Source organism: Gobio gobio (genome assembly GCF_949357685.1).
Source record: "Gobio gobio genome assembly, chromosome: 4".
In the NCBI taxonomy this organism is placed as follows: Eukaryota; Metazoa; Chordata; class Actinopteri; order Cypriniformes; family Gobionidae; genus Gobio; species Gobio gobio.
Window position 1 is genome coordinate 56504368 of NC_137100.1, and position 9422 is coordinate 56513789.

Sequence of the window (9422 nt, forward strand, 5' to 3'; positions counted from 1 at the left end):
CACAGACAAAGTGTCCCAAAAAGAAGCTGCACAGAGCCTGTGTGTACTCTCACACACAAAAACAGACAGTGACCCTACCAAAAGGGCTGATTGGAGCCAAGTGCACTGCACAAGTGACCATAGGTAACAAAGACTGCAGATGCCTGTTGGATTCAGGCTCGCAAGTAACAACGATCCCCAACTCTTTCTATTTAGAGAACCTGTCTCACTTACCTATGAATTCCTTGAATGACCTGCTTGAAGTGGAAGGAGCCAACGGCCAAAGCGTCCCTTACCTTGGCTATATTGAGGCCACCATCGGATTCCCAAAGAGTTTGCTTGGAGCGGACATTGAGGTGCCCACATTGGTTTTGGTTGTACCTGACATGCGCTCCACCTTGTCATCAGTACTTATAGGCACAAACACTTTGGATGTTCTCTATGAAAAGTATGCAGATATCGCACCTCAGAACTATGAGTCTCTTCCTTACGGCTACAAAGTTGTCTTAAAGACCCTTGAAATCAGGAAAAGACAGTCGGTTGATTCCAGTCTAGGGGAGGTGAGGCTTCATAGTAGAGACTTTGAGACTATTGCAGCTGGGCAGACCAAAGTCATTGAAGGATCAGTGAGCCGCAGGACAACTGACGTTGGAAAGTGGGTGATGGTAGAGTCACCAAAGTCATCCTCCCTGCCAGGTGGCATCCTGGTCACAGATAGCTTGGTAAGCCTACCACCGAAACTACCACGCTGCATACCAGTCATGCTCAAGAATGAGTCACAACATGACATCACTCTATCTCCAAAGGCTGTAATAGCAGAGATACATGCTGTCAAGAGTGTTCAATCAATTAAGACCCCTGACTCAGACCTTCCCACAAAACCTGACCAAAAATTAAATCTCAACCTTGACTTCACTGACTCTCCTGTACCCAATGAGTGGAAAGAGCGGATAACTGAGAAATTAAGGTCCATGCCGGAGGTGTTTGCACTGCACGAGCTTGACTTTGGTCGCACTGACAAAATAAAACACCACATAACCCTCAGTGACGAGACAACATTCAAACATAGACCAAGACCTATACACCCCCAAGATATAGAGGCTGTGCGTAACCATCTCCAGCAACTCCTTGATGCAGAAGTCATCCGTGAATCGGAGTCGCCTTTCTCCTCGCCGATTGTCGTCGTCAGGAAAAAGAATGGCGATGTCAGACTCTGCATAGACTACAGAAAATTGAACACCCAAACAGTAAAAGATTCATATGCCTTACCTAATCTTGAGGAGTCATTCTCGGCGTTGACAGGGTCCAAGTGGTTTTCAGTGCTTGATCTCAAATCAGGATTCTATCAAATAGAGATGGAGGAAGCAGACAAACACAAAACCGCATTCGTCTGCCCACTAGGATTCTTCGAGTTCAACAGGATGCCTCAGGGGATAACTAACGCCCCTAGCACGTTCCAGAGGCTTATGGAGCGCTGTATGGGAGAGTTGAACTTGAAGCAAGCCCTAGTTTTTCTTGATGACCTCATCATCTTCTCCTCGACACTGGAAGAACACGAGGAAAGGTTGATGCGCGTTCTCAACCAATTGAAAGAGTTTGGCTTGAAACTGTCGCCAGGGAAATGCAAGTTCTTCCAAACTTCTGTAAAGTACCTCGGCCACATTGTGTCTGAAAGGGGCATCGAAACTGATCCAGACAAAGTAGCAGCATTAAAAACCTGGCCAAAACCAAACAACCTGAAAGAGCTAAGAACCTTCCTGGGTTTCTGCGGTTATTACCGCCGGTTCGTAAAAGACTACTCAAAGATTGTGAAGCCACTCAACGAGCTCACTGCTGGCTATCCGCCGCTGAGAAAGTGCAATAAAACCCCAGAGAACCCTAAGAAATACTTCAACCCAAAGGACCTCTTTGGTGACAGATGGACGTCTGCTTGCCAAGCAGCGTTCGACACCATAATCGGAAAACTGACAACAGCCCCCATCCTCGGGTTTGCTGACCCCAAGCTCCCCTACATTTTACACACCGATGCAAGCACCTCAGGACTCGGTGCTGCTCTTTACCAGGAGCAACAGGGGCAGAAACGAGTGGTTGCCTATGCAAGTCGAGGTCTGTCGAAATGTGAGTCCAGGTATCCTGCGCACAAATTAGAATTCCTTGCCCTTAAATGGGCAGTGACAGAGAAATTCCAGGACTACCTATACGGGAATACGTTTCTTGCTGTCACTGATAGCAATCCATTAACATATATTCTTACCTCTGCTAAGCTCGACGCCACAAGCTACAGATGGTTAGCCGCTCTGTCGACATTTGATTTCCAGCTACAATACAGAGCCGGTAAGCAAAATCAAGACGCGGACGGGCTGTCCAGGCGTCCCCACGGTAGATTACCTGATGACACATCATCACAAAAGGAGTTGGAGAGGATACAACAATTCACAAAAAGACACTTGTCAGAGGCTGATTATGCACACCTGGATGAAAACACTATCAAAGCCATCTGTGAGAAGCACTTGGTTCGCCAAGTGATCAACAATCACTCTGGGGAAACATCACCCGGCACCACCTTGGTTGTGTCACTTGCCCATCATCCAAAAGCTCTCCCACAAAGCTTTGAAGAGGAGGATCAGCTTGGTGGCTTACCTGTCATCCCCTCATTAGCATCTGCTGAATTAAGAGACAAGCAAAATGCTGATCCCTGCATCCGTGAAGTACTCAGGCAAGTGGAGTTAGAAGAGAAACCTCCACCATCCTTGAGGAAGGAACTTCCTGAGCTTGGTCTCTTATTAAGAGAGTGGGACAAACTAACTGTCTTAAATGGTGTCTTGTATCGCAAGCGGCAAGAGGGTGCTCAGACTCACTACCAGCTTGTGCTCCCCGAAGTCCTGAGGTCCTTAGTCCTCAAGAGCCTCCATGACGACATGGGCCACATGGGTGTAGAGCGCACTCTAGATCTCGTCCGGAAGCGTTTCTATTGGCCCAAAATGTCAGCCGAGGTGGAAGCTAAGGTCAAAACCTGCAACCGCTGCATACGACGTAAGGCTATGCCTGAGAAAGCCGCACCACTCGTCAACATCGTTGCTACAAGACCACTCGAACTTGTGTGCATGGACTTTCTCAGTGTGGAGCCGGACTCCAGTAACACCAAAGACATTCTGGTCATTACCGACCATTTTACGAAATATGCAGTGGCTGTCCCTACCCCGAATCAGAAAGCCAGGACAGTGGCCAAGAGCCTGTGGGATCACTTTTTCGTCCATTACGGCATCCCTGAAAAACTCCACAGTGACCAAGGTCCCGACTTTGAGTCCCGAACAATAAAAGAACTGTGTGAGCTCATTGGCACTCAAAAGATAAGAACCACTCCTTACCATCCGAGAGGGAACCCTGTAGAACGCTTCAACAGGACCCTGCTCAACATGTTGGGAACTCTCGAGAATCAGAAAAAGAGTCACTGGCGGGATTACGTCAAACCATTAGTACATGCTTATAATTGTACCAAAAACGAGACAACTGGTTTTACCCCTTACGAGTTAATGTTCGGGCGTCAGCCAAGATTACCAGTTGACCTAGCCTTTGGCCTACCAGTCAATCATCAGCCAGGCTCACACTCGCAATATGTTCGCAACCTGAAATCCCAACTCGAAGACAGTTACAAAGTAGCAACTGAGAATGCTAAAAAGACAGCCAGTCGCAACAAAGTGAGGTTTGACAAGCATGTTGTTGACTCCACCTTGAAGGAAGGCGACAGAGTCTTGGTTCGAAACGTCCGCCTTAGGGGCAAGCACAAGTTGGCCGACAGATGGGAGTCCGATGTGTACATTGTCCAGAAACAGTCTGGAGACGTCCCAGTGTATGTTGTGAGGCCTGAGACAAGAGATGGTCCACAAAGAACTCTTCATCGTGACCTCCTGCTGCCATGCGGTTTCCTTCCTGTGACCTCAATCGAAAGTGAAACTAACCCGTCAATGGCAGTGAGACGACCAAGAACTCGACAGCATCCTAAAAATGACAGTTCAGATGGAGCTGATGGGGATGAATCCCAATCTGACTCTGAGGAATATCACTATGATGGACACAGAAACCTAAGAGTGGAAACACTAGGGTTTGATCCGACCCCTGAACCCATAGAACACTTATCACAAAGGATTGAACCGGAACCCTCCAAAGAGTTGACTGCTGTTAAGCAAGGTCCTTCAAACGTAGCCAAAGCTCTTCCTGAGGATGTTCCAGTAGAGACTTGTGACCTGAACTTACCTAATCCTGCAAACTATGACTTACCTGACCCTGCAGACTACGATTTACCTAATCCTGGAACCAATGACTTACCTTATCCTGAAGAGAGCAGCTCAACCGCTGAACAGGAAACTGGAAACCTACCTGAGGAAGACCTGGATAATGTCCATCCTTCTACTCAACCTGCTCAGGAGCGCAAAGAAAACACAAGTGTTATGGACCAAACTGACATCCAGACAGAAGGTGACTGTTCTAGAAGACCTATCAGAGACAGAAAAGCGGCTAAAAGACTGACTTACCCTGAACTAGGGAACCCGCTGGTTACAATAGTTCAGTCTTTATTTCAAACCTTGAGTAATGTGTTTACAGAGTCCCTTGAAGAGCCTAGCTTTCCAAAAACCCCTAGAGTTATGACAGTATAGATTCAGAATGCACAGGGACGTGCATTAGGTAAAGAGGGGAGGATGTAACCCATGTAAATATGACATAAATAAGAATAAATAGTTTAAAAGCTGTATAAATAAGTTTGAAGGTTGTGATTAATTTAATGTAAGTTTATTCATCAGAGTTAAAAATGTTAAAAATGTTAATACAACAATTTAATGTTTAAGATTAATAGTATGCTGACAGAAAATTAATGTCACTGCCCCTTTAAGAGACTAGTGACGTTAGACGCAGTACTTCAGTGACGCTGCAGCGCGGAAGCCTGAATGTGAGAGCAGAGGATAGATCGGAGAGAACGAACTGTGTTTAATTAGCAGAGAAAAGAGTGATAAAGTTGATTTTGCAGCTGAAAAACATAACTTACCTGGTTGGGAACTGACAGGGATTTTATGAGAACTAAGCCACCCCGGTTTTGGTGAGTTTTGAGTTGTTTTCTTGCATTTTGCCATGTTGTATTTTTTTTCTTTTTCTGGCGGAGAGCTAACATTAAAAACGTAGCTGTTTACAAGGAAATGCTTTGCCATAAACTGTTTACCAGTTAATATTTTGGGTTTATGAAAACTGTGAATGTTATAAAAGTGAATGTATGCTTTGTAAATGAAAGATGTGTGCGGTAGTTGTGTGGAAACGGAGCTGTGTTAAAAGAGACCGCTCCGCCGCCATTTTAGAGGTGAAAAAGCACTGTAGCAGTAACGTTACAACTCAGAGACTGAAACATTTATTTGTGTAATTTGAGGATTTAAAAATTGATTTATTGTGCTTATGACCTGTTACACAGGTCAGGTTTTTTTGCTTGGTTTGAGGCTCGGTCGGAGCGAGGATTGGCCTGCAGTGTGTGAGTGTGCACATGGCATGCACAGACAGGATTCAAGATGGCGAGCCAGACCCAGACTTTCAACTCATCTTCCCCATCGCATCAGTGAGGAAATCTGCTGCGTATGGTGACTCGCTGCCAGAGTGGTAGGAGTATCAGAAATTGTTTTGAACTGAACTGGAAACCGATTGAACTATCATTTTTGAACTGAACTGAATTGAGCTGAGACTTTTCATTGGACTGAACAATTGAACACGCACATTTGGACTTGAACTTGAGTTTAAGGTTTCACACTTTTATTTTCAAATTGAGTTCATATGTTGAATGTTACTTGAAATGCTTGTGGTCCACTTTGATTGGTTGTGTAAATTGAAGGTATTTTCTCACCTGTAAAAGGAAGGAAACAGAGTTAACTCAGGAAGAAAATAGGAATTCTAAGATAGAAAAAGACCGGTCTAACTTAGATTAGTCTGATTATAACTCGAGTGAACTAAAGAACAAAGAGAGAGTGAAATACCTTTTCATTTATTTTACTTACCTCAATATTAAGAACCTGCAGGGTATTTTTCTTTGTTTTGCATTCTGTTTATTCTATGTGTTTTTGCATTCAGTAAATTGCCGGCCTTTTGTATTTAAAGCAACGGTCTCTGGTGTAATTATTTTTGCTCCCCACTCCTTAGAACCTAGAACTGGTCCAGTGGCGCAGTAAGTGGTGTGATACCGGTGCTACACTACCACCTGTGATCCTCCTACGTGTTCTCCTCTCCAGCGTCTCCCATAGTTCAGTCCTGGCTAATCCAAGCTTTGTAATGGCAGTAATTGTTGCTCTGTTTTTGAAGTCCATAAAAAAATTAATCTGTCTGTCAAATAACGTGCGTTTGTGTATGAAAAATATCCATATTTAAAACTTTATAAAAGTAAGTTTCGGCCAATTGCCTTCCGTATTCAATTTATGGTAAAAATGTTGAAAGTGCCTCTCGCAGTTCAAAATGCTTACGCTACGTCTGACGAGTGTAATGCTGCCTCCCAATTCGCCTACTTATACTGCAACCTAAAAGTATGTACCTTTTTTGTGAAGAAAAAGTACATACTTTTGAGTGTGTAGCAGAAGAGTATGCAAACTTTGGGAAATACTACTTCGTCATCTTTAACGGACTCAGTCGCTTAGTTACATGCATCCCGTCACTGTTTATACTGCCCTGTCATCGTTCGTCACAGTTGAAATCCTCCACATTCCGTTTAATTTCCAACCGTATTGGAGAGAACTGTAGACACACGTTGATCTGCCATTTGTGGGTCTTTAATGCAGAGACTCCTCTCATGTGTTTGCAGTTTAAATATAAAGATGCATTTAAAAGTTAATGGCCGAACGTATCATTACAAAAGTTCACAATGCTGCTGCAGGTGAAATATAATGTGGATAATATTGAATAAATATCTTTTCGCCAGGTTAAATACTGATAATTGCTCATTCAAACCCCTTTATCTAACCCTCTCTACTTAACCGTCAGACTGGCATAACCGTCATGTTTGTAGTTTTTTAACACTTTTTATCCACATTTGTAGTTCTAATCGAATCCTTGTCCATCTCGCAATGGGGCAATATCAGCCGTTAGAGTGCGCATCGATCTGCTCTTCGAATTCTGACCGGAAATAGTAGACCATCCGGGAATCTTTGGAATACTCTTTTCAGCATTCTACGATTTGGGACATACTAATTATTATTTTTTTCGAATACTACTTAGTTCGGATAGTATGCAAGTTGGGACGCAGCGTAACTGCAGCGTAAGCATTTTGAACTGCAGATGCACTTTCAACACTTTTTCCATAAATTGAATATGGAAGGCAATCGGCCGAAACTTTACTTTATAAAGTGTGGTGCACGTTATTTGATGGACAGATGCAATTTTTTATGGACTTCAAAAACAGAGCAACAATTATTGCTATTATACAGCTTGGATTTTTTGCTTCAAGAAGTATTGTGGAAAACTGATGTTTAAAATAATATGCAGAGGAAAACCCAGTCCTATATGTTTTGTGTTACATATCTTATGAGTATTCCAAAGTATTCTAAAGTATTTAGATTAAAGGGTAACTTCAGTGATTTAGCATTAGGCTTTGTATCAGTAGAAAGCCGGTAGTATATTCAAATTATGGTACTTTCCCCCCTCATGTCCCCCTGAGACAAGAGAATTATGCATTTTATTTCTGGAAAAAATCCTCCGATGACGCAAATATCGTCATTTTGCGTCATCTGAGGATTTTTTTGGCCAGAGGCTAAAGACTACAGCCACTAGATGGAGCTGTTCCGCATGTTATCAACCCACCCATAGGGGAGAGATCTCACGCACAGAATGTAAGACAAAGACAGCCGCACGGTCAATCATAACGGAGCGCGGTGCAGAGTTAAAGGTCCCATGGCATGGCATTTTCTATTATTTTATAATGTTTCCTGAGGTGTACTTATATTGTTAGTATGATTTTTACATCATAAAATGTCATAATCTAGAAATAAAAGGCATTTTTCCTATACTGCTGTTTGCCCTGTGGCTGAAGGCCCTGTTACAAGAGGCGTGTCTGCTGTGAGACTTCAGTAAAAATGCCCACTGTTGTGATTGGCTGACATCTTTGCATTTGAAAGAGCGGAGGGGGCGTGGTTTAACGAGGTCTACGAGGCACGAGCTGCTGCCAGAGAGACGGATGGACCTGAGTTCACTTCACATCAGTTCTCAGCATGTCTCAGTTCAGGGTGAAGTGTTATAGTTACTAGAATATACTTCAGGTTATTAGTTTATTTCTAGTCGGAGGGGCTGTCACTCATGTCAGAAAGTTAGTAACTTTAGTAAATTATGGATCAGCGCTGACTCGAGACGCGAACCGTTTAGAACAGTTCAGTCCGATTTGGTGAACTGATTCGGTTCACTAAAAAAAACGATTCAAAAGAATGATTTGTTTGCGAACCAGACATCACGGAGACGGAGCGATTGCTAACAAAGTTATTTATAGTAACTACTGAGTTATGAGAGCGCTGTCTGTCAGCGCAAGTTTATTGTGTTTGTATCTGAGAGTTCTGAATAAACACGAGTCCCAGTCACGCCGAGTCTGTCTTCATCATTATTACCAACTTTGTAACACATGCAAAGTACCATTACAGCTGTCGAGATGAACGAGTTAGTAAGTGTTGATTATAGCATTATTTTTTAGATATGTTCCAATCATATGAAAAGCGTCAGTGACGCGCATTGAGTACACAGCGCAAACAAAGACACAACAGCAGTAATCGAATGTAATCCAGTTTATTGTGGGGCTAGGCTGGCTAGCCCAGATGCCCTCACGCGTACCCCCCGTCTGCTTAATCTCGCCCCGCGTTTGGTGCCTCCGCTGTGGGCCAGATGCAGTACTGGGGGTCGGGGATGTTGAAGGCCGACCGGTCAGTGCAGCCCGAGCCTCGCGTGCGTGAGGTTTATCTCTAAAGAGATGTGAGTCTGCTGATCTTGAGCAGAAACTCACGACTGTATGCACAGTATGCACATTTTAGAACAGATAGACGCGACGAGGACGTACAAAAACACTGACTCACAAGATAGAAAACACGAAAACACCGTTCTGTCGGGAGAGAGAGAAGCTGCAGCACGAATAATAAATAATTAGCTACACATAAGAAATCACTGATCACAGATCAGAAGGAACTGAAAAAAGACTTCTGTTTTCATTTGTACATCCAAACACTGAGAAACTGCCAGCGTTCACTCGTTCACAAGCCATGATCTCTCCAGGACAAATATAGCGTTTGCATGGGCGTGCCAGATTCTCTGGGTGGAGGAAAGGGAGGTAACCGTTCCTGCTTGGACGTCAAACAAGGAGACTTCAGGATTGGCTCGTCTGGCCTGTCATTTTCTCAAAGGCAGAGAAAGACAGCCAGAACTCTGTTTTACACCGATCAACATTTATA